At 36.8% G+C, this 27,393-nt stretch overlaps 1 pseudogene; it reads left to right on the top strand.

Annotated features, from left to right (window-relative positions):
* The window catches only part of LOC119824211, an 85,481-nt pseudogene extending 62,656 nt beyond the window's left edge, over positions 1–22,825 (top strand).
* Positions 22,826–27,393: the final 4,568 nt, after the last annotated feature.

Raw genomic sequence — 27,393 nt, forward strand, 5'->3', positions numbered from 1 at the left:
GCTTGTGCACTTGAAGAGGGTCTAAGTTCAGCTGCCAGCATCCAGATTGAGCAGCTAAAAGAAGACATATTGTCCATTTTTCTTTCTAACCAAAGAAATGAAAGACCTCTTCAACAAGAACTTTAAGTCTTTGAAGAAAAAAAATTGCAGAAGATACCAGAAAATGGAAAGCTCTCCCATGCTCTTAAATGGGTAGGATCAACATAATAAAAATGGCAATCCTACCAAAAGCAATCTATAGATTCAATGCAATCCACATCAAAGTCCCAACACAATTCTTCACAGACCTCGAAAGAACAATAATCAACTTCATATGGAAAAACAAAAAGCCCAGGATAGCCAAAACAATCCTATACAATAAAGGAACTTCCAGAGGCATCACCATTCCTGACATCAAGTTTTATTATAGAACTACGGTAATGAAAACAGATTAGTATTGGCATAAAAACAGAGAGGCTGACAAATGGAATCAAATCAAAGACCCAGATATTAATCCACACACCTATGAACACCTGATATTTGACTACGAAGATAAAATTATACGATGGAAAAAATATTATACGATAGAAATTTGTCTTCAACAAATGGTGCTGGCATAACTGGTTGTCAACATATAGAAGAATGAAAATAGATCTGTGTCTATCCCCATACACAAAAATTGAGTCAAAATGGATTAAAGACCTAAATATAGATTTGACCATGCAGAACCTGATAGAAGAGAAAATGGGAAGTAGCCTTCAATTCATGGGCACATGAGACTCCTTCCTAAATATAACGCCAGTAACATAGATATTGAGAGCAACAATAAATAAAAGGGACCTCCTGAAACTGAGAAACTTCTTTTAAGCAAAGGACACAGTCAATAAAACAAAAAGGCAGCCTACTGAATGGGAAAAGATCTTCACCAACCCCAAATTAGACAAAAGACTGATCTCCAGAATATATAAAGGATTCAAGAAATTAGATATCAAATTTCTAAATAACCTAATTTAAAAATGGGGTATATAACTAAACAGAGAATTTTCAACAGAAGAATCTCAAATGGCTGAAAGACATTTAAAGAAATCTTCAACATTCTTAGCCATCAGGAAAATGCAAATCAAAACAACTCTGAGATACCATCTTACACCAGTCAGAATAGCTAAGATCAAAGACACCAATGATAGTTTATACTAGAGACAATGTGGAGCAAGGGGAAGACTCCTCCATTTCTGGTGGAAATACAAACTTGTACAATCATTTTGGAAATCAGTATGGCAGCTTCTCAGAAAATTGAGAATATCCTACTTCAGGATTCAGCAATACCACCCTTGGGCATATACCCAAGAGATGATCAGTCAGACTACAAAAATATTTGTTCAACTATGTTCATAACAGCATTATTCATGATAGCTGGAACTTGCAAACAACCTATATGCCCCTCAACCAAAGAATGGATAAAGAAAATGTGGCACATTTACACATTAGAGTACTACTCAGTGATAAAAAAATAATGATATCTTGAATTTTGCATGCAAATGAATGGAACTAGAAAACACTATCCTGAGTGAGGTAACTTAGACCCAAAAAGATGAATATGGTATGTACTCTGAATATGGTAGTTCCCTCTGTGTGCTGTGATTGCCATTAATGAATAAAGAAACTGCTTTGCACCTATAGCAAAGCAGAACATAGGTAGGCTGGAAAGGCTGGGCTGAATGCTGGGAGAAGAAGGGTAGAGTCAGGGGACATCATGGAGCTGCTGCTGGAGATAGGCATACTGAAACTTTGCTGGTAAGCTGTGACCTCATGGTAATACACAGATTAATAGAAATGGGTTAAATCAACATTTAAGAGTTAGCCAGTAAGAAGCTAGAGCTAATGGGCCAAGCAGTGATTTAATTAATACAGTTTCTGTGTAATTATTTTGGGGCTAAGTGGCTGGGAACATAAAGCAGCTCTCTCCATGCAATAGTACTCATAAATGGATACTAGCTATAAACAAAGAATATTGAACCTATAGTTCATGATCCTAGAGAAGCTAATTAATAAGGTCAACCCTAAGAAAAACATATATAGATCCACCTGAAAGTAGAAATAGACAAAATTGACTCACAAAACTGGGAGCATGGGGGTGGGGAGGGAAAGAAGGGAGAAGGGAGGGGTGAGGAGATCTTAAGGGAACAGGAGAGTCGAGATGGAGGAAGAAGAGATATGAGAGCAAGAAAAGAGATATCTTGATTAAGGGAGCCATTATGGGGTTAGCAAGAAATTTGGCTCTACAAGGATGACCCCAGCTAAGACCCTAAGGAATAGAAGAGAGAGTGCCTGAACTGGCCTTGCCTTGTAGTCAGACTGATGAATATTTTAAATATCACCACAAAACCCTTCATTCAGCAACTGATGGAAACAGAGGCAGAGACCCACAGCAGAGCAAAAAGGTCAAGACCATGATAGTACACCCACTGAAACAATCTACCTGAGCTAACAGGAGCTCACCAACACCAGTTGGACTGGAAAGGAACAAGTATAGGACCAAACAAGTGCCTCTGAATGAGGTTAGTTGGATGTTACATGGCTGGGGCAGATTGAGAGGCCACTAACAATGGCACCAAGTTTTATCCCTAATGCTTGTACTGGCTTTTTGGTAAGCTGTTCTCTTTGGATGGATATCTTGCTCAGCCTAGATATAATATAACAGGGGGGGGGCTTGGACCTTCCCCAAAACAATGTGCCTCATTCTCTTTAAGGAGTGGATGGGGTGAGGTGGGGGGGGTATGTGGAGGAAAGAGGGGGAGGGGTGGGAGTGGGATCTTAGAATGGTGTATATAATAAAAAAAGATAGTTTGTTTTCTTTTTTTATTAAAAATTTCCATCTCCTCCCCTCCTCCTCCCCCTTCCCTCCCCTCCCTTCCACCCATACCCCCACTTCGCCCCTCTCCAAGACAAAGAGCCATCAGGGTTCCCCTTCACTATGTTAAGTCAAAGGTCCTCCCAGCTCCCACCAAGTCCAGGAAGGTGAGCAACCAAACTGACAAGGCTCACAGTGAGCCTGTCCATGCTGTAGAGTTCATGCTCATCGCCGTTGTCCTTGGTTTCTCAGTCAGCCTCCACCGTCAGCCACATTCAGAGAGTCCGGTTTGGTCTCCTGTTTCATCAGTCCCATTCCACCTGGACTTGGTGGTCTCCTGTTAGATCTGTCTCACCGTCTCAATGGGTAAACGCACTCCTCATGGTCCTGACTTCCTTGCTCATGATCTCCCTCCTTTTGCTCCTCATCAGGACCTTGGGAACTCAATCCGGTGCTTCTATGTGGGGCTCTGTCATTTTCTCCATCCAATGCCAGGTGAAGGTTCTATGGTGATATGCAAGATATTCATGAGTATGGCAATAGGATCTGGACATTCCTGGCACCCTCTCCTCAGCTGCCCAAGGAACTAGCTGGGGGCGTCTAAAAATTAAAAAAAAATAATATAAACTAAGACCAATCTTCCATTCTATCTTCCATGGTACCTCCACTTACATACACAGAACACAATCTCCCTCACAACACACATATATAATCAAAAAACAAAAAGGTCTGAACTCAGCAATTAAATGGATCATGAAAGAGAGCAAAGGGTGACACTTAAGATATTCATCAGTCTGACTACAAGGTAAGGCTAGTTTGGGTACTTGCTCCTCTATTGCTTAGGGTTTTAGCTGGGGTTACCCTTGTAGATTCCTGGAAATTTCTCTAGTGCCAGGTTTCTTGCTAGTCCCACAATGGCTCCCATAATCAAAATATCTCTTTCCTTGCTCTTATCTCTGTCCTTCCTTATCTCAACTATCTCATTCCCTTAAGTTCTCCTCCCCACTTCCCTTCTCTCTTCCTCTTACCCTTCCACTGTCCCTTCTCCCTTCCCTATGTTCCCAATTTTGTCAGGGGATCTTAAATGTCACCCTAGAACCTTCAATTAGCAACTGATGAGAACAGAGGCAGAGACCCGCAGCAGAACACTGAGGTGATCTTCCAAAGTCCAATTGAAGAGTGGGAGGAGTGAGAGTATGAGCAACGAAGTCAAGACCATGATGGTAACAGCCACTGAAACAGTTTACCTGAGCTAACTCAGGAGCTCACCAACTCCAGCCAAACAAGAAAGGAATGAGTAAAAGTCCATACTAGAACCTCTGAATGTGAGTGACAGTTGTATGGCTGGGGCATATTTCAGGGCCACTGGCAGTGGCACTAGGACATATTCCTATTGCTTGTACTGGCCTTTAGGGAACCTATTCTCTTTTATGGATACCTTTCTTACCCTAAATATAGTTGGGAGGTCCTTTAGGAAGGACCCTTTGGGGAAGGTCAAGGCCTTCCTACTATATCTAGGCTGAGAAACCTTCCTCAAAGCAATGTGCCTTACCCTCTCTGAGGAATGGATGGGGTGGGGGTTGGAGGGTGGGGAGCGTTGAATGAGGAGGGGGGCCCTTTGTTCCCTCCCAGACACCCAGCTAGCTTACACTCGAAATAGCCACACAGAAATTGTATTAATTAAATCAATGCCTGGACCATTATCTCTAGCCTCTTATTGGCTAACTCTCACTTCTTGATTTAATCCATTTCTGTTAATCTGTATATTACCACGAGTTCATGGCTTACCGGGAAAGATTCAGCATGTCTGATTCTGGCAGCTCCATGGAGGTTATCTACCCTTCTTCCCAGCATTCAGTTCTCTCTACTCTGCCTACCTAAGTGCTGCCCTATCAAAAGACCAAGGCAGTTTCTTTATTCAACCAAATGAAAGCAACACATAGACAGAAAAACCTCCTACACCATTCCGGGGGGGGGGGGGGGGATGTTATAGGTGGAGAGAATGCAAGGAGGGGAGGGAGTGGGAACTGGGATTGGTATGTATAATGAAAAAAAGATAGTTTGCTTTCTCTTTTTTAAAGAAAAAAGAAAGAAAAAATTCTTTTTCTATAAAGAAAAAAAATCAAAACCAGAATTTTTTTTTTTAAAAAAGAAAGTGAGCAAAGGGTAAACTTACATTCTAAGTGTAGAACAGTTTGAAGCAGAAAGAAATAATAGTATTGCTATTTAGAACAGTATCTACTGGCAGGATCACAACATGAAACCCACATCTCTGAAGAGGACATGAAAACACCTTGATGGCAAAAGAAAATGAATTCTAATTCCAAGCTCAAGAAAATTGTCAAAGGAATAATCTTTCACTCTGAAAAATGAAACAAAACAGCAACAGCAACAACAACAACAACAACAATCTAAACCCCATGATAGCCAAATACTAGGCACTGCCTTTAACATTTTATACTTATAGGATATATGACTTTCTATAATTTTGTATTTTGATTGTTCTTAAAAATCTCATTTAACCAAACCCTTTTCTAATAACCTTTATTTTACAGAAAGTTGAAAACAATGTCATGGTTAGAAAGACAAGAGGTACAATGACCTCATGGTCCTCTGAAGTGATAACAGCTACTTTTGAAAGTGACCTCTATTAAAATTTTATGAAACACCTACATAAATATCAATAGATATTAAATTACTTTTAAAGTGGATGACAATAGCAAGATGCCCAAGCTCTCTATGTAACCGTTACCCTCCCTTTACTTTGTTCAACATTTTTTTCAGTACCTCTCCTTATAACTGAAAAGGTCTCTAAAATGTCTCCCTTTTTTAATGGCAGAATACCAATTTCACGCTAAATGCATGAGAGCCCTCATTCCATAGGAGCACATATCTATTAATCTTTTGGGTTTTTTCTTCTTTCTTTTTAAACAGTAGTTTCATTTCACTTTGGATTTTTCTTTAACAGCTTCACAGTTTTATTTTGTAATTATATAAGGGTTGATTATATTCAGAATTATACTAGAGTGTATTCCTCTGCCTGGTTTGTGATACTGCTAAAGCAGAAGCTTCCTGGTCAAAGAAAGCACAAATGGAGAGAAAACTTGCCTTCTGACGCCATAAAAATTCTTTGAATTTTAAACATAGATGACAGAGGTAAGAATTTCATTTGTGGAATTAGTTGAATAAAATACGAGTTTTCTGTGACCTGTGAACTATAGGGAATACATGAACACTTTTACGAATAAAGCTTTTTCATAAATAGAAGTTTGTGAACATTTATCATTGATTGATTGCAGCATAAAATACACAAATAAACATGGTAATAAAAGTAATTCAAATCCAGCAGTAACATGAATAAAACAGGATGTTACAAATGTCATTTTAGATTGAAGTCATAACCAAATTAAAGACTAACTAACATTGCATCTAATAATGAATAAATTAATGAAATCTATATAAAATCTAGAAAATAAAATTATATTGATATTTTATCCCAAATAACTAAAATTAGAGACTTCCAATTTTTTGCTTTATCTTGTTTTGAAACAGGACCTTTTCTATAATCCAGATTGTTTAGAACTAATGAAAATCTTCCTGCCTAAGCCTTCTGAGAATTGAAATTTTTTGCATTGAGTCACTACCCAAGTTCAAGAAATTTTTACAAAAACAGAATATTTCAACCTGATCTTCCAACAGGAAAATACAAAACTAAAAAAAAAAAACAAAAAAAAAAAAAACCAGGTAAATGTATAATGACAGCTTACCAAGTATTTTCTGACTAGTCTTTTTGTCTTGTAAACTCTGGGATGCATCTAAGAATGCCCTCCAGTATTGCTTTTCAATGTAGAATTTGAATGGAAGGGTCAGATCATAAACAGCAGGGAATATGTTAACTTATTCTCAGTGAATACTCAGAAAAGAGAAAGGCAAATAGATTTCCATACTTCTCTGAATAATGTATTCATGTCAACCACATGGCATTGTGCTGACCTTGGCTTAATTCTTCATCAATGAATTAGAAAAAAATACAGACTTAGTTCTAAAACTGTAAACATTAAATGAAAAGAAGTCACAAAGTATTTATAAAGACTATTTTCTTGATATTTTACTGACACCATTTACTAAAATATTTTCTTATCTATTTATTTTTGAATTTTTCTTTTTATTGAAAACAGACTTTTTTCTCACATAATATATCCTGTTTACATTTTTCTCATCTACTTCTTCTAGTTCCTCCCTACTTCCTCTTCTTGACAGATCCACCCCCCCTTTTGACTCTTATTAGGAAAAAAAATGATTTCTAAGACATAAAAATCAAATGAAAAAAAGATAAAACAAAATATAATACAACAAGATAAAGTAAAAACTAACACATTGGAACAGGACAAAGCAAACATAAGGAATAGAAACCCTCAAAAGATACAAGAAACAGATATAGACAAAGAGGAACCAAACAAAGCAAGTGAGTCCTAATGGTAGTCTGTTTTTTTTTTGTTTGTTTGTTTTTGTTTTTGTTTTTGTTTTTGTTTTTCGAGACAGGGTTTCTCTGCAGCTTTTTTTTAGAGCCTGTCCTGGACCTAGCTCTTGTAGACCAGGCTGGCCTCGAACTCACAGAGATCCGCCTGCCTCTGCCTCCCGAGTGCTGGGATTAAAGGCGTGCGCCACCACCGCCAGGCTTGGTAGTCTGTTTTGGAACAGAGCCTTGTTGGTGGCTGGCCATCATCAGAGGAGGGTTTTTTCTTCTGCAGCAAATGGGACAAATACAAAGATCCACAGACAGACATTATGCATACAGTATGAGACCTTGCAATACTCAGCCCAAATGGGATGAATGATTCCATCAGGTTTCTCCCCTCAGAACTCAGGGAAAATTTGGGAAGAAGGGGTAGAAAGAGCACAAGAAGCAGAGGGGATGGATGACACTAAGGAAGCAAGGTCTTCTCAATAATCATGATCAATGCACATGCAGAGTCACAGAGACTGAGGCAGCATGCAAAAGGTTTGTATAGTCTACAACACGTGGGGTGCCAGAGCTGAGAAGTTGATACCTGTATGTATTCTTATATTGGCTTTGATCTCTAAACATCCAAGGAATTCAAGGTGACTGCAGCAATAATTGAAAGTAAAATGAAAAATGCACCTTCTACAATTCTAGGACATTAAAAAAATAGCATTCCCCTGATTATTTCTTAGACCGATTGAACAAATAGCAACTATCTTAACTAAATTGTAATTACACATCCTAATGCTTAAGTTAGGAGTTAGTAGGGTTATCAAACTAGCATCAATTTAAGAAATGTTTCTCAAGGAACACAATTTTGAACTTTGGGCCAGGTATTTCTTTTCTCTGTGAAATGTAAGTAATTAATAGTATCTTTAATTTCTATATATTAGATACCGTCCCCATAACATGACACAATGCAATGTTTGTAGACCTTGTTAAATATCTCCTAGAGGCCAAAAATCACTGCTGGTTGAGTGCCTCATGAGGCTTTGCCATCTTGAATACGTTGTATAATTGAAGACAATCTGGTTTTATTTAGAAAAGGAGGAGAGGGTTAATAATAATAACAAATAATCTATCCTATGTGATAGCTGCATTATAAGATTTCATTTGGATTTGTCCTCTGATAAAAAGGACATTTCTAGAAGACGTGTTTTGTTTCTTGCCTTTTCCTCCTAGTAACTGGTATAGATGGCGTGCCTAATACATTTTTATTAAATTGACATATGAATTATGCATTGGGTAAGGGAATTTGTTAGTGCTTTTTCACCTCTACCCAGCATGCATTACAACATTGATTCTATGAGAACCCATGCTTTCTATGGAGAAATGCTTTTATGTTTATAACCAAAGATGTAGAAAACATATTTTCTAACTCTAGCCATGAGGGGAGAGCAATGAGGTGGAAGTGAGGGGTGAAGGAGAGGTGACGTTACTATTTGTAAAGATGGAAAGCTTGTCTAAGTGGAGAACAGGAAGGATGTTCTGCATCCATAGCGAGATGGATGTGTAAATAAGAGCAGGCACCTGTCCAGACCAATAGTTTCCTAGTTGCTCATGACCAAGAAGCAAAAGGCAGTTTGTCTTTTGACTTAATATCTTACTCTTCATTTTGAATCTGAACAAACAATTCCTAAACCATTTGTCCTAAAGGGAGGTTTCATTTGAATATTTGCCTTATTATAGAGATAGCTGATACACTGTCAGTCAACTTTGAACCGCATTTTCATGTGGACTACTATTTTTCCTGCTTGGATACTCAGTAAAAAGGGAAAATGTTGGTTTGCAAATGTATAAGTTGGTGAATTAATTAAAAAGTTAGTTCCTAACAAAACAAGCTAGAATCTGTGGATGTCTGTGTATGTGTCATGTACCTTGGCAGTTGTGTTCAAGTGTGTGTGCACTTACATGCAAGTAGAGGCTAGAGGCCAGAGGCCCAGCAGGTGGTTTTCTCAGTAGATCTCCAGCTTATTTTCTGAGATAGAGTTTGTTGCTGGAAGTGTTATCAATAAGTCTCAGTGGTCCTCCTGCATTCCCTCTTCCCTTCCCCAGTGCTTGAGTGACAGGAACATTTCATTGCATCAGGCTTTTGACATGAGTGCTGGGAATTGCAACTCAGTTTTTCTGTGTCTGTGTGCACATACTTTACCAACTGAGCCATCTTTCCAAGCCTGAAGAAACCAGAATTTTTACAAATATTGATGCTAATGTTATGAATATTACCTTTGCGGAAATGTTGATAGGACTGAATCGTATTAAGGACTTAAAGAAGAGCTGCAGGTAAACTAATGAGATATTCATACTGAAAATCATATTTGAATTTACTCTATATGGTTAAATTTTAAAAAAATAATATAATTTCATTATTTTTATTCAACTTTCTCTACTGAAATGTGAATGGATATCAAGCTTCCTTCTAGGTATCTCTCTGGATCATTACTTAGGTGCCAAGCAATTTGTCACAGTCTAGATTTCTGCTTTCATTTAATAAATGAAACTGAAACGTTATGATCCAAAACCACCGGTTTGCTATGCAGTGATCCATGTGAGGACAGTGAACTCATGTCTCCGTAAATTTGTTAGTCATCTGTGAGGAAAAGCAATGCTGACCTCGTAATGTCAAATCCCATTTAGAGCCAGCGAATAAGTTGGATGAGAGACTTGATGTCTTTTGAGCTGTATTAAGAAATGTACTTCAATGTGGGAGGCTGGAAGCCCTGGTAAATTGATTGTGGAGATAGTGGCCCACCCAAATAATTTATCTCTGAATCCTATCTTCCAGAAGAAAAGAATAAGTTAATAAAGGTTGCAGCTTGAGTAAATGGTTTCAGGCAACACATGCTTTTAAATAAGTGGTTGAAGTACTAACTCTGACCTTGCACCTCAGTTTCCCACTCTGTTGCTTTCTAAAAGGAACTGTTTGTGACTTTTGCAACAAGCTCATTGAAAGGGCAAACATCAGATCTTAAAATTAATTTGTAGACCTTCTTTGAAGAATTACATTACAGAGTCCTTTTCTAGCTGTTTCCAGACTACTACTTGTTCTTGTTGTTGAAGCTTTCCTTAATCAAAAGTCAAAAAATTTTTAAGGAAAAAAACCCTAAATTTTAGGCATCCTAATGCCTAATACAAAGATAAAATAAAACATCATTTATAGTTCTTCTGTAGTTCATAGATCCAGTCATCTGTTGCAGCAGAGGATGGAAATAATTCTCACCATTTCAGAACATCATTTGGTGTTAACCACATTACATATATCTATCCATAGTCTAATCAGTTAACCAAGTGTCTGTCCTGAAACCTCACTGAAGATATCTGCTTCTGTTGACTGAAGAATTACCGCTTTCTCTCTGAGATATTTGCAGTGGCCCCCTAGCCCCTGTTTTCTTTCTTTAATGTATCATTCTGGCTTTAGATGCTTCACTTTCTGATTTGTAACTCCTATGGAATGACTCAGATAATGTCTATATAGCTTCAGTTGGCATTCAAATGCTTCTTTTGAGAGACTCAGCCCTTCCTGGTTTTAAACACTGCTCTGTCTTCCCATCTGTCTTTGGTGAGCCAGCTGGAATACTTTCTTGCTCCACATTTAGCCTGCACTTTCATGCTTTTGTCCCTCTGCCTTGACTCTCCTTCTTCTCTGTTCCATTGGCTCACATGCAATTCCCTTAGCTCTTGTTTTGTTCTAACAGATCAAGTGTCTTTGCAATCACCCTCTCTGGGCCTATGCACATTTCCTGTGATGTAAAGTACTGTGAGGATTGATTTTGTGCTCTCTCAAGCCCTTTAGTCAGTGAACTATTTGAGGGGCCTGACCATGCAAATAAATGGCTGAAAAGTCCTGAGCGAGTACAGGAAGAAATGAGAGAGAAGTTGAAGTTTTCTCCTCCTGTCCGTTGTTTGTTGCTTCTGTGGTTATCTCCTGTTTAGTGAGAACTTTCTACACCATTCTGAAAAGACTAAGAATTATTAGAACAGAAATGTTTGTTTAAATGTTGCTATTTAAACTGCAACCTGGACACTTAAAATTGAGGAAAGTCTGATTTATTTATGCCAAAACAATAGACTATAAATAAAATAGAAAAGATAAAATACATTATCCCTTGGTCTCTGTATGGCAGTATATAAGCAATTGGGTTTGAAGGTGCATCAAGCATGTGCGGAAAGATGAGGTGTAAGTACATTCGAGAGACTTAGAACTGAGACTGGATTGGGAAGCTTTGTGGGTCAGGAAAGAAGGGAGAGATACTAGACAAAGTTTAGAGATCAACATTTTAGAATTGAATCCAGAAATATCCTTAGCTATGGAGGAAACCAGAAAACCTTACACCAAATAAAAAGAGCCAATCAGGTGACTGATCGAAAAATACGACTGTTGTTCATAGTCTCATTCATATAAAGTATGCAGCTTTGACAAAGATTCTCGGGTAAAAATTAGGTTAGAGGAAATAACGACTAAGGCAGTTGGGAGAACAAGGCAGGTGATTGTTAATGGACATATGGATGTCTTTCTTAGTGATACAACATTGTGGCAGGAGTTGGAGAACTCAGAACATAGGGAAAATACGAATTACATGTCTTAAGTGGATGAATTGTGCTGTGGTAGAACTGTAAATACCTTTGAAGGCAGTACTCTTTTCTCATTTCTCTCCTTTGATCCTCTCTGGATCTTTCTCAGCTTCTCCTCCATAAAACACATATGGTGTGCGTGACAAGAAGACTTTTAGCTTTTCCTTTGGAAGAGACTACACTAGTAATTTAGGCTGTTGTTTGCAATAACATATAACATAAAGAGAAATGAGCATTCCCCTGTGTAAAGTTTGGCGACATGTAGCTGTGCCTATTTGATATTTTTCTGAGGAAAGAACACAGGCAGACTATAAAGGAGATGCTTTGTCTTGCTGAGTGTCACTTGGTTCCTTCCTGATTTTCATACTTGACCTACTTTCCAAAGATTATAACTAGTTACTACTGAAGGACTTTTTTCCTTCATGTTTTCAAGTTGAACTTGAAGGCTATTGGGAAAGCTGGGCTCAGTGATTTTCGTGGGAAAACAGGCTCACTAGATGTGATAACAAGGTGAACACTGGAGCAAATGCATTTATATCCTGTTTATCTCAAACACAGAGCCAATCTGGAGCTCTGATTCCTTCAGAAGATGATAAATGTTTTCTGCCAGTCTTTCCAACTGAACAAACTCTGTTTGATCGGTATTAATCACTTCTGGCAGGCAGTGCTAGCTGTAATCTAGGTGAGAAGCCTGTCATCAGTACCACATAATGAAGTGACACAGTGTGGGATAAAGAGCAGAAATATTTCTCTTCACCTAGCAATTGGGAATTGGCAAATTTAATGTTATGAACCATGTGTCTTCAAATGAATAGTACAAAATGTCGATCTTCAATATAATTATGTTTTTTCTTCCCTTGATTTTTACTTAAAATGTAGGGATGGACCCAAGTAATACCATGTCTTGTTTAATCTACAGAGTTTTTCTTCTTCCTCCCAAATTCTCTGGTGTTGCTGCAGAAAAGACTTTCTAAAACCAAGTTTCACCATGAACAAGCCAACACATAGAGAGAAGCTGTGAACAAAGACATCCTTAGCCAGACCCAAATAAGCAAGAAAAGAGTCTCAGTCATGTAACATTTAGCAGTCTTAAAGTACATCCTACTTCGAAATGCTCCCTATCAGATTTGAATTTATTTTCTACTTTCCAATGTCATATCCCTTAAAAAGTCACCAGATTAATTTCTTCCTTTGAAAGAACAAAATGCGTCTCAATGTTCTGTGCTATGTACTTAGTCACTTCCTAGAAAAGCTCTCCCCTATTGTTAGCCTCCCAATTCCTAAATACAAGTAACTCAATTTGCAAGAATGAATTTCCCAGAACAAACCGTAGGCAGAAATTGTAGCGCCCTACTTGATAAATCAGCATGTTTTTCGCTTGCTCTGTGAGAGAATCACATGCAGTATTATCCTTTGAGGTAATGATCACTTTAAATTGTCTGATAAAGGTAATTTAAATTCACTCATTTACATTGGTCTTTTGAGAGAGATGGAACATTTCTTTAAAAGGAAGAGGTTAATTGGTGTTCAATGGACATCTCTGTTATTACAATGATTAATTAATTACCTCAATTCCTGAGTTGCCCCTGGAATCTGTCACTCAGTTTTGCAGGTTAACTCAATTCATTCCTTCTGAAGTCAACCATTTTGAAGTGAATTAGGAATTTAGTTAAGCCATCTATGGGGCAAATAAAAGCACTCCATTTCTGAAGATAGACTAGTGAACAGAGTGGATACATTTATTTAAGCAACGTTGAGAAGATAGCACCAAGCCAGTCAGTCCTTAAAGCACTAACACATTTTTTTTAAAGATGAGTATCTGAAAATTTAAATAGTACTTTAAGATTTTTTTTTTCAGTTTGAGAAATGAAACTTCACTTCTAGAGCGAAAAAAGGTGTTTGCCTTCAATTATTTAGGTGCTGTTGATGGCAAGTCTGGTACATCAGCACATCTGAATCTCATGCGTGTTTTCAAAAATCTTTCCTAAATGTTTTTTTTTTTTTTTTTTTTTTTCTCTCTTGCACTGGAATTTCCAAAATGGTTTCAGGACTTTTCAATAGCTATGCACAAATATTATAGCTTAGGGAGTATTTAATTGCCACTTCAATATTTGATATAACCTTTTTAATGTTAGGTATAATTGAGCTGTGTGCTTTCTAAGATCAGCAGAAAATTGCTATTAATTTTAAGGTGCATGGACTTTGAAGATTTTCTTTTAAATACGTCAACTAAGAGTTAGGTGACATCTTCTCCATAGCATCTCCTTTTAGTCTTTGACTCTCTCTCTCCCGCACAGGTCACCTGTATCCCTCACTGAAGTTGCTGGAGATTCATCTTCTTCCCATACAACTGATGCAGGGGTAGTCTACAGAGTCTTGAGTCCCTACGTTTTACAAATCTCTATGCCTGAATTGTTACATACTGTCAAGTAACTTAGCTCATATTATAGGACTTTCATTTGACTATAATGAAAGCATATTTCTGGATTGATCTATGTAACTATACCCCCAAATCTGGCAGTTACAGAGACTTGGCTTTGCAAATAGCATCGTAGTAGCACAAAATGGGTAGGCATATAGGCAAAAGGTACATTATTACCAGGAATGTGACAGAATGCACACACAAGGACAAGGTGCAATTGTTGGAAAAAGACATTGTTTTATTGATTATACTTGTTGAAAAACGTTGTTTAGGATTGTTATTGGCAAGATAGAAAAATATCCACTTGCCCTTATGGGACATGTGAACCAAATTCGGCAACCTCTCTAGAATCATTTTTAAATTGTTTAACTTATGAGGTTGAAAGGGGAAAGAGAAACAAATTTTTCTTTGAAGGGAAATGGAGGAGGAGTGGATCTGAGGGAGAGATTAGGTAGAGGGAGAGACTGGGAGTAGTAGTAGGAGAATCTGTGGTAGGATGTCACGCACGAGTTAAACTAAAGGAAAGTAAATTTAATAAAAATTAATATTAATCAGCAGCTAAGAAAAGGTGTTCTGTAAAAAGTAATACCTGAAGGACATTTCAAAATAAGTGCATAGACAAATGAAGACTGTGGAGAGAATAAATGGTTCATAATTTGCAAGAATTTTTTCATTTTAATTCACATTACATATTTTGAATATCTTATCATCTAAGAAATATTTAGAATAGAAATAACTTCAGAAACTTTTTTGCAGCAGCTATATATTGTTTTCTCTTTGTAACTTAGAAGGAATATACAAGAATTTTTTTTAAAAAAATGTGATTCAAAGAGGACAACACAGATGTTTTCTAATTTATCCATGGGCATTTAGAATAGTGTGTGTAAATATAAATTAAAGGTTTCCCGGTGACTGGATCATGGTCTCTCCACAATGAAACATCTTTCCTAGTTTTCTCTCACTCTGTCTCTCTCAGCTCTGTCATCTGCTCCCAATTCACCCACAAAATCTATTTCTCTTTCCTCAGGAAACCTATGTGTCCCTGTGGAACCCTCCTTGTTACTTAACCTCTCTGCATCTGTGGATTGTAGCATGATTGTCATTTAGTTAACAGTTAGTATCTACATAGGAGTGTGTTCATATCAAGTTTGTCTCTCTGGGTCTGGGCTGGTGTGGGAGGTCCTTCTGTCTATGTGTTCCTTTTATTGGTTAATGAATAAAGAGTATAGAGAGTCATAAAATAAAGTTAATGCCTTAGTAAAAGGGTAAAGTCTTTAAAGAGACAGAGTACAGACAGTCATAAATGGAAAGGAATAGAGAAATATAAGCCACATAAAATGATAATTTCTAGAGAGTCTGAATTATGTATATTATTGTGTCTTATTTAAATCTTTTGACTGTGAAGGAGCTAAGTACAGAGAGACACATCATTATATGGGCTGCTAAGCTAAATCAGCATGTATTTTATAAAGGTATCATGAGTTCCAAATTTGGGTCTAAGGATATGTTGCTTTGGAAAAGAGGTTCTTCTTTTGTTTCCACAGAAGATGAGAACCTGTGGATTGCTTCCAGACCAATACGGTTTGATGGAACAAGACCCATAAAGGTTCTTGTAAACACCCCCACAAAGAAAATACTTTACCCACTAAACAACAGGAAGCAGTTTGGATGAAACTATGCCCATATTCCCAAATTGTTTATAAATATTTGTTTATATTTAAAGGAGGATATGCTATAAAGGTAATATTTTGCATTGGTATGGATCTTAGTTTATTGATACAAATTTAAGGCCAATTTTGCTATATGTATTTTTCTGCTCTTGATTAAGGTGTTATGTTTGTGTAGCTCATTTAAAAATGTAATGTTTAATTAAGAAATATAAGTTAATAGATACTTACCTATAACAGTTAAGCTTGTAGTCATGTTAGTTAGATTTTCTAGATATATAGTTATAGATATAGAGATAGAGATAGATGATATAGATATAGATATAGATATAGATAGAGATAGAGATAGAGATAGAGATAGATATATATTCCAATTAGGTATTCGTCAAATCTTTCAGAGACCTTAAAAATATGGCATTTAAAATGTTTTGAAAATTTAGGAATTTTCATGACAGTGAGACACATCTGCTCCTGGCAGAACCAGCTACTCCAAGAAAAAGATGGGCATCAAAGAGGCTCCTGATGGAATTTGCTAGCCATTTGAGCAAAGAACTGCTTTCGTCTGGACTGCTTGAGAGGACATGCAGGACCCAGAGGGAAATGACAGCTGAATTTGTGTAAAGGTGAGATGGTTCTTCACGGTTCCTGCTCCATAAAAGACTCTACCGGACATTCTACAGCATACAAAAGAAAATGACTGGAAAACTGCCAATAGAGGCAGAACTATCTTTGAAATTTTCTGGTTTGTGGAAAAGTCTGCTGGATACTATGGGCCTGTAGGCAAAAGATAGATGCCCCAATGGTACAGAAGATCTTTGGGTGACTTGCCAGGCAACGAGATGTCTCTGTCAGTTCTAGAGCTTTGGAAACTGCTGATAATCACTTCCTGTTTACTTATGTAATATTATATCCCTCTGGGTTCTTTGATGTATTTGAAGAGTATAGTTATTATTATAGTTTTCCTTGGTTTTGATAAAAGATAAAGTAGATATAAACATTGTAACTGTAATTCTTGCTTGATACCTGTTTTGTTATATGTTAAAGTTAAAGCCTTCCTTTTTGTTTAAATAGAAAAGGGGAAATGGTGTAGGAGGTCCTTCCTTTTATGTATTGCTTTAATTGGTTTATGAATAAAGAACTGGCTTAGCTTATAGCATGGGAGGAGAAGGGTGGAGTCAGGGAGATGCCATGGAGCTGCCAGTGGAGATAGACCTGCTGAAACTTTGCTGGTAGGCCACGACCTCATGGTGATGCACAGATTAATGGAGATGGGTTAAATTAAGATGTAAGAGTTATCCAATAAGAAGTTAGAGCTAGTGCTGGAGAGATGGCTCAGAGGTTAAGAGCACTGCCTGCTCTTCCAAAGGTCCAGCAACCACATGGTGGCTCCCAACCATCTGTAATGAGGTCTGGTGCCCTCTTCTGGGTGGCCGGCATACACACAGAATATTGTATACATAATAAATAAATATTTTAAAAAAAGAAGTTAGAGCTAATGGGTCAAGCAGTGATTTAATTAATATAGTTTCTGTATGATTATTTTGGGTCTAAGCTAGCCTGGTGGTCAGGACGAACAAGCAGGCCCTCCTCCTACACTGGACTACCTTGCTCAGAATGATCTTTTCTAGTTTCATATTGTTTGAAAATTTCATAATGTCTTTTTTTAAACAAGTGTTATATTTCCTTTCAACTTTGTCATAATACTTACCATGTTTTTAATTCACATACCAAAAAGACTTTATTTTCTGCATTTTATGCTAACTATAATTCTTATCATAAATTCTTTTAAAATATTCATATCAAGGCTTGTTTGGCCTCCATCCTGAGAAGATTGTATGGAGAACCTAAATATAAGCATATACTTGGACACACATACCCTCAAATTTGAAGTTAAAGAAGAGTCGGGGCAAATTTCTCCTCTACTTAAGGCTGTGAAGACTAGACTCCAAGTTCAAGTCAGTAACATGCATTATATTACTCTGAAATAATAGTATGAATTGATTAAAATTCTACAAATTTTCCTAATGACTACATGAACTACTTAGGATCAAACAACTCATGATTCTTATTTACTTGAGAAGTGATTTTACATGTACAATAATTGTGTGGGTGTATTAATTGATTTTCAAATATAGCAATAAAAATTGCTGCATTGTTTTGTGCTGTTTTATTAAACAAGATAGGTATTTTACAAGGCAGGTGCTTTACAAGTCAGTTACGAGAGATTTTAACTTTTGAAATCAATTCCAATCCCTTATTCAACTATTTCTTACTCCTGTCTTTGTTTTATTTTACCACTAACTTTCAATGGATGTAAAAATTTAAGTCCTAAAATGTCTTCACCTGGAAAATGTATCATTATTATTATTTAAAATAATTTTACATTATTATATAACTTAATCATTTTTCTTTTCCCTTTCTCCTCCAAGCCAAATTAGTATATCACCAGCCCTTGCTCTCTTTCCAGTTCATGACTTCTTTTTCTTTAATTGCTTTTGTTGTTGTATAAGTGTATATATGTGTAGATATTCCTAAATATACAAACATAATCTGCTCAATATTTGAAAATATTCTTTCCATATTGAAGCAAGCATTATTCTTTTCATCTCCACCTTCAACATGACAAAAAAACACCCTAGTTTCCTGACATTTATGTCCAAGATATACCAAGTCATAAAAATATATAATTGTTTGAAGATTAAATTAAAAATAAGCAAAGTGAATTTAAGAGGACTCACACATAAACTAGTTTTTATTTTTTGTTATTTTTTTTATTCAAACTTTTAAATTTTACAACCACAGTTCACCCGCCCTTCTCCTTCCCCTCACTACCTTCTTCCCAACCTCCCATTCATTCGTGAGAAAGGGTAATGTTTCCAATGGGGGATCAACAAAGTCTGGAGTATCAAGCTGAGACAGGACCAAGGCACTTTCTACTATGCTATTAGTATATTGGTTTCTGCTTAATCTAACAGCTTTAGACTTGTAATTTGAAATGAACACAAAGAAATTATCTAATCCAGCCCTTTCTCCATTTTTCTTTACAATTAGGTCTTGTTATTTTCTGTTGTCTTCAAAATGATCTCACTGCACTGATTTTCCATTTTTTCACTACTTAGCATCAGATTTTTCTCTAAATATGACTTTTATCCTTACAGCTTTTCATATAACTGTTAATATGGTAGCATAATTCTCTTTAATTATTTTCCACTTGCAGTAGGTGGCTATTAACATAACCATCCACAGTTGACCAAAATATGAAGTATGAGAAAAATTCAGAATGACTAGTCTTAAAGAGACATCTGTATTATACTTTTCAATTTAAATGCTCAGAAATCATTACAGAAGATGTGACATATCAAATATAAGAGCCAGAAGGGATGGATAACTAGAAGGAATCAGTGTCTTCTAGATACCACAGGGGATCTGCACATATAAGCTCACAGAAGTTATGGCAGTATCTACAAGACCTGTGCAAGGTCAAACCGGGTTAAATGACAATCTGAACCAGTGGCAATTAATAGATGCTGTGGGAGAGAGTCTGTTTTATTTAAGAGTTTTGTGACTGGTTGGTCAATCACACTCCATTGTCAAGATGTTCATCAAAAAAATACTTGGAAAGAACAAATTAGACTAGATTGATGTATGAAATCCTCAAAGAACTAAAAATGTGAAAAAAATGGGATTATGAAATCACAGGGACAAGGGTAGAACAGATGAAAAGCAGTATACTGACTAAGGTTACCCAAGCCCTGAAATATAAAAGAAATATGTTCTCAATAATGTGTGGATCCTATCATTGAATCTTTAGATTTCGCTGTCATTCTTTAATTTTGAAAACCTGTAGAGTCCTGGAAACCAGAAAGTGATTATTGGTGTGGGATGGGAAAAACATATACAACGGAAAATATATGAAGGAGAAAATGGTCATAATGCCTAGAAAGGACTTAAGTGAGCAAAGGTTGGAGAGTAGGGCAAATGAAGGTGGGAGGAGAGCAATAATCAACACCAAATGTACAAAAAAGCCCATTTGACTATTATTTAAAATTCTTGATTTTATTTTTTCACTTAAGTTATGTATATTTGGGTGACTCTGTGTGGGTGGTGGTTGTTCATGACAGAGCAGTGTCAACAGACTAGAGAAGGGTGTTGCAGCCCATGAATCGAAAGTTGCAAGAAACTGTAAGTTGATCACCGGGATGATCAGAATTGATATTGGTACATTGGTCCTATGGAGGAGCAGTGAATGATCTTAACTGCCAAGCCTTGTCTCCAGCCCCTAAATCTACTTTATAATACCTAAACACTGTTGGTTGTTTTTTCACTCTTTGGCCTTTGCGGGGCATGCTACTCAGCTCTCAAATAAATTACATGGGAGTATTCTTTCTTAAAAAAGACTAGCCTTAACTTGGCATGTTTATAGCCAGATTTCCTTTCTTTTTCTCTTGCTTTCTTTCTCTTTAATTTTATTTTTTTTATGTGTTGTAAGAGGTCTCTTGTTTGTTTCCAGGTTTCCTGGCAGCTCAGACCCTAAATAATTACACAGAAACCATATTATTTTAATCACTGCTTGGCCCATTAGCTCTAACTTCTTATTTGCTACCTATTTTATCTTAATTTAACCCATTTTTATTAATCTTTTTATTGCCACGTGGTTGTGGCTTACTGGGTAAATTTCCTATGTCTGTCTCCGGTGGGGCTACATGGCTTCTCCCTGACTTTACCTTCTTTCTCCCAGCATTCAATTTAGTTTTCTCCACCTAGCTCTACTCCACCTTATCAGGCCAAGCTAGTTTCTTTATTCATTAACCAATAAAAGCAACACATAGACAGATGGACTTCCTATGCCTTACATATATATCCCCTCCTCCCTCTCTTTGAGTGGATTCTTAGAACTTGGCCTGGTTCTTGACTGTGGATTTCTACATCTGCTTCCATTAAATACTGAATAAAGATTCAATGATGACAGTTAGGGTTTTCACCAATCTGATTACAAGTGAAGGTCTTTTCAGGGACCCTCTCCACTATTGATAAAAGTCTAGCCGGTGCTATCCTTATGGAATCCTAGGGATTTCCCTAGCATCAGATTTCTACCTAACTCCATAATGGCTCCCTATTAAGAAATCTCTTTCATTGCTCTCCCACACTGTCCCACCCTCAACTTGTCCATTCATTTCCTCATGTTCTCATCCCTATGCCCTCCATTCTACCACCACCCTTTACCCCAGTTTACCCAGGAGATCTTATCTAATTCCACTTCTAAGGGCAATTCATGCATGTCTCTTAGGGTCCTGCTTGTTACCTAGCTTCCCTGGAGCTGTGTTTTGTAGTCTGGTTATCCTTTGCTTTACATCTAGAATTCACTTATCACTAGAGTACATAACATGCTTGTAACAAAATATGCACATGTACACAGTAGTGGTACTAATGTTATAGAAAGAATAGACTGCTTTCCAACTGGATAAGGCCCAATCCACAGGAAGAAGCATATCATTTGTATGTTTATGCATTGTGTTTTATGACAGAGAACGCTGGCTCTGTTATTTTTAAGTAGAACATGTGATTCTTCATATATATTTAATGTTTTTCTTTACTGCTTGTCCTTCAACACAAACTATTATTTACGTGTGGTGGACAATTTTCAAGAACCACATATCAGTAAGTGTACAATGGTTATGTACGTAGAAAATAATGTGACTTAATGCTAGGTTTCAGAAGCCTGAAAAATAGCACAGAAGACTGAATTCACAAAGCCTGCTCTGAAATTGCTTTTCAGACTTGGAAGTGATGGAGAATAAATGTTTCAACTTGTATTGTAAAGCTCCACTTATGATTTAAAAATTATATTTGAAATAAATGATTAAACTAGTAAAATGTGTATTAGAAAATGCTGTGCTATTCTACATGGCAATGTGCACAGCTAGATGTTTTAGTACTGCAGAATGGAGGCAGGAATATAAATGGTTTCTTTTACAGCTCTGTATTACAATTCCCGTGTTCCGGTATTTGCAACAAAAACAATTTTGTGGTTTTTTTTTTCTTAAATCAAAATATGAAGACATTAGGACTCTTTTCCTCTAGGGAGTCACTGAAGAAAATCCTCTTGATATCCTGGACCATCATCCCTTGCAATATTACCAGTATTGCAAAAATAAGCTGCACCCAAAGTCTTGCTTCTGTTGGTAAATGTCACATGTCAAGATCATTATTTTTGACTTGGGAAAGAAGTAGGCAAAAGTTGATAAATACATGCTTAGGTATTTATGATATATTACATTATGATTAAGTATTCATGGTACTTATGGTATAAGTTAAGAATGAGCAACTGGTGTCTGAATCCTTGGAGACATCTACTATTTGTGCCAACAAATATAATGATAAAGAACTGTAGTAAAGATGACTTTCATACATGAGTGAGGCTTCATCCTTCCCACATCACCTGCATCAAATGGATGCTGCTGTGTACTGAGGCTGACATGCTCCATACTGTTATGCGTAGTGCATTTTGAAAGCCCCAGGGTACAGAAGTCAGGGTTCACATTGGTTAGGTCATTATACCCATACAAACAAAGCTTCAAAATAAGGAAGACATGATTGAGGCTCTAGGTGGAGCTTACTTCTAGTTCCCCAGATGTCAGAAGATCCACACCTCCAAGAAGTGGTGCTTCACCAAGTATAATGCAAGTGCATTTGAAAACATGGTAGCTGAAAAATCTCTCATTTTTGATGACCGTGGGGTCAAATATATCCTCTGGAAAATTTTAAGGGCCTGTCATCCCAAGAGCTTCCACTGTACTGCCCTATATCCCCCCCCCAAGCAGGTTCAATAATAATTCAACATTTAGTCTTAAAAAAGGAGAAAGAGGAGGAGGAAGATACATAGGAAAAAGAGGAGAAGAAAAATTATTAGTGACAGAGAGATGGTTTAGTAGTGAAGGGCAAATGTTACTCAGAGTGCCTGTCTGCAATTTTAGTTCTAGGGATCTGATGCCCTCTTCTTTCTTCTTGCTTCTTCAGGCACCAGACATGCACACAGTACTCATGCAGATATTCAGGCTAAATTCTTATACACATACATTCAGGATATTTAATTTTTAAAAATTTTAAATGTTTTTGAAAAAGAATGTATTTCCAGGTGAGGTATAGATGTGCATGCCTGTGGATTCCTGTTGTTTTGTAGGCACAAGCACTGAGATGTCAAGATTTCTTGAGTCTAGAAATTAGAAAGTCTTCGAAGAAATCTGTCACACATACACAAATATGACTCCTATGTATCTGTTTGCAGTTTTGATTTGTTATTTAAAAATGAGAACTTTTTAATAGAAAAGAAGTTAAGTCAGCTATTGTGGGTAATAGCAAACTTCTATTTTAGCTAGCAAGTGTTATGGTTTGTATGTGAAATATCACCCCAAAACTCCTGTGGTAAAAGCTGCTCTGTACCTCAGCAAGGTACACAGGTGTACCCCCAGGTCACTAAGTTTGGTATCTTGCTGGTAGGTTTCCATTTGTGGCTTTGTAGGTTGCTAGGGTGAACAGAGATGCTATATCACTGAAATATGGCTTCCTTTTCCTCTCCATGCAGCCAGGGACTGAGCAATATTCCTGGATTCTGTTCCAATGTCCTGCTAAGGCTTAAAAGCAGCTCATCATACCTATTAGGCAAGAAAATCTGAAACACACATTATATTTTAATATTATTTAAATTATGAGAATTCCATACATGGTTGCATTGTATTTGCACTATTTCCACCGCTCCTTCTCTCCCCTCAGTAGCCCCCCAACACTTCCTCTGGGGTACACAACCACTCTTCTAGTAGTTACACTGATTTATACTTGTAGAGTCCATTCACTATTTGTTTTAGGGGTTCTGTTGGTGTAAAGAGACACCATGATCACAGCAACACTTATAAAGGAAAACATTTTATTGAGGTGACAACTTAAACGTTCAGAGCTTCATTTTATTATCATTATGGTGGGGAGCATGGCTGCATGTAGCCAGACATGATCATTATAAGCAGACAACAGGAAATGGACTGTGACTCCAGGTGCACCTTGGGTATAGGAGAACTTAAAACCCACCCCTATAGTGACACACTTCTTCTAACAAGGCCACATCTCCTAATAGTGTCATTTCTTTTGAAGGCCATTTTCTTTCAAACTGCCACAGTGTTGCTTGTTTGTAAATGTGCTTAGTGCAAGTCACTTGGATAGAATAACTAGTCAGGGCTGTTGTAGGAAGGCTGCTTGTTCATTTTCTGGCAGCCTAGACTCCTGAAATAATTGCACAGAAACTATATTCATTAGAACACTGCTTGGCCCATTAGCTCTAACTTCTTATTGGCTAACTCTTACATTTTAATTTAACCCATTTCTAGTTATCTGTCTATTACCACAAGACTGTGACTTACCAGGTAAGATTCAGCATGTCTGTCTCTGGAGGTGGCTCTATGGCTTCTCCCCAGCTGACTCCAATCTTCTTTCTCCCAGCATTCAGTTTAGTTTTCCCCACCTAACTCTGTTCTACCCTATCAAGCCAAGCCAGTTTCTTTACTAACCAATGGTATTCACAGCATACAGAGGGGAATCTCACATCACAGGGGTCTAATCTTGTAGTATGCAGAGGCCAGAAGCTGGGTCTCTCTCTGAACCTGATTCTCAAATTTTCTCAGCCTGACTGGATGTGAAGAGGCCCCAGAAATGCTCCTCCCTTTTCCCAGCCCTCAATTTTGGAGGTAAGTTTACAGTCATGAGCAAGACATCCAGACTTTTTAAATGGTTGTCAGGATCTGAACTTTGGTCCTCATGATTGAGTACCACACCCAGAGTCATCTCTCCAGTGCCCACATAAGTTTCCCAGTCAGTTATTTTCTGATTTTATTTGTATTACAACTTTCCCCACTTTATGCATACTTCTTAGTACTCTTCACCAATTCTCCTTAAATAATCAGCACCTTTCATATCATAGGGATCCTTTCTCTTCCCATCCCCCCTTTTTTACTGTTGTTCTTCTAATAGAATGTCAGAAGCATAAAGATTGTCTTTACAGCCCAGAAAAGGCCTTGGTAGCTAATAAGAAATCAATGAATACTTATTAACTGATTGCAATTACAAATGTGAGAATTAGACTTTGCATCCACCACAGAGTCATTTAAGTTACAAATATTATTATGTTTTTACTTTTTAAATATACTATTAATTTATATACAACTATTACAATAGCTTTTTTATCTTTATTTTATTTTTTAAAAAAGAAAAACAAACTATCTTTTCTCATTTTACATACCAATTCCAGTTCCTACTCCTTCCCCTCCTCCCTTTCCTTCCATGTATCTTCCTACTCCACCCCTCATGTACTCCTCAGAGAGAGTAAGGCACATTAAAGGTCCAAGGCCCTCCATACTAAATCTAGGCTGAGCAAGGTATCCATTCAAAGAGAATGGGTTCTCAAAAATCTAGTACAAGCAGTAGGAATACAAGAGGATACACATATGAAAAAGAAACATTACTAAAGCTTAAATAACACATCAACCCCCACACACTAATAGGATACTTCATCACCCCACTATCCATAATGGGCAGGTAGACCAGACAGAAACTTAACAGAGAAATAAGAAAACAAACAGATATCATGACTCAAATGAACTTAACACACATCTACAGAACATTCCACCCAAACACCAAAGAGTATACCTTCTTCTCAGCACCTCATGGAATCTTCTCTAAAATTAACTACATACTTGGTAACAAAGCAAACCTTAACAGATACAACAATAATTGGAGTAACTCCCTGTATTCTATTGGATCATCACGGTTTAAAATTAAAATTTAACAGCAACACTAACTGAAGAAAGCCTGCAAACTCATGGAAATTGAACAGTGCTCAACTGAATCACCCCTGGGTCAAGCAAGTATTAAAGAAATTAAAGACTTCCTAGAATTCGACAAAAATGAAGGCACAATGTGCCCAAACCTATAGAACACTAAGAAAGCAGTGCTAAGAGGAAAGTTCATAGCATTAAGTGCCTACATAAAGAAAGTGGAGAAATCTCACACTGGTTACTTAACAACATAACTGAAAGTTCTAGAACAAAAATGTTTTAAGCATAAACATTTTTCATGTTTAAGATAACTAAGCATTTTAGATTTCTAGAACTCCATAAAAGAAAAGATGGTGTATGATACTGAGCACAAATGCTTCATTTCTAGGAGCATGTTGCCCAGTGACTTTTACATTTCTCCTTTCTCCACTCCTATTTAAAATCTGAGGACTCTGCCTCTAAATCATCCACTTCATTAAGCAGAAATGTAGCTTCTCCCCAGTCTTGAAATGTTTGCTTGAATTGTCTTTGTGTTGTACTGCTCTTTGTCTCTACTTCCTTTCCTAATCTACTTTGCAGGGAAATCTAATTTCTTTTCTAAATTGAAGTTGTGTGCTGCCAGTTCTGATATTTTACTATACACATTCTCATCAGGGCTATCATCCCTGAACTTGTGAGTCAAAAACATTGCATAGAAATGCTTTGAAATATATGTTTGGATTGAAATACCATCGTATTTAAACATATCAAAATTAATTATGCTTCTCATACAACCTGTGTGTGTGTTTGCATACTAAATTACATCTTATAGGCTAGCAGAATTAAACATTGCCTACTTACAAGAACATAAAATCAAGCATGAGTTAAAGAATATAGCTATCTTCCTTAGCAGCACTACTATTGTATTCTTTATGGGGTACAATTTTTAATTCATACTTTAATGAGCCTTCCATAAAGGAAAATATGACCTATCCTGGTTTTGAAAAATAGTTTTCTGTAAATTAGCTGTCATAGAATTTAAAGATGATACAATATGAGATATATCAAAATACATACTATTTATGATTACCTGAGCTTTCTTTCTTTGAAGGTCTTGATGCATCTTAATTAATTTTAATTTATTCATGACATTAATTATCATATTGATTACTTTGTGAAGAATACATGTAGCTTGACTTGTGCATGTGCTCTGTGCTCATCACCTATGTAGGTAAGGGTTTCACAATTTCATTGTGCATGATCTGGGTACTAGGGAAGACTTACAATGTGTATGGCACAACGCTACACCATATTTTGAAGTCTGAGCTAAAGATTATGTTCATCAGAATATCAATTTATCATGATGTCCAAGGATATTTATGCTAAGGCTCAATTTCCTTTTTCTTTATTATTAATGGTGCTTTAAAGAAATTTCATCTTGAAAACATTTTAGAATCATTAATCCTTATGATGAGTGTGAAAGTAGTTAAGAATACTCATCTCTACTATGAAAAAGGTAAATTCAATGAGAGCCAACATGGAAATATTTCCAAATTATTAGAAGAAAGACTTCCCATAGAATATATATCCAAGCACAGACA

Source organism: Arvicola amphibius, chromosome 10 (assembly GCF_903992535.2).
Source record: "Arvicola amphibius chromosome 10, mArvAmp1.2, whole genome shotgun sequence".
Lineage (NCBI taxonomy): Eukaryota > Metazoa > Chordata > Mammalia > Rodentia > Cricetidae > Arvicola > Arvicola amphibius.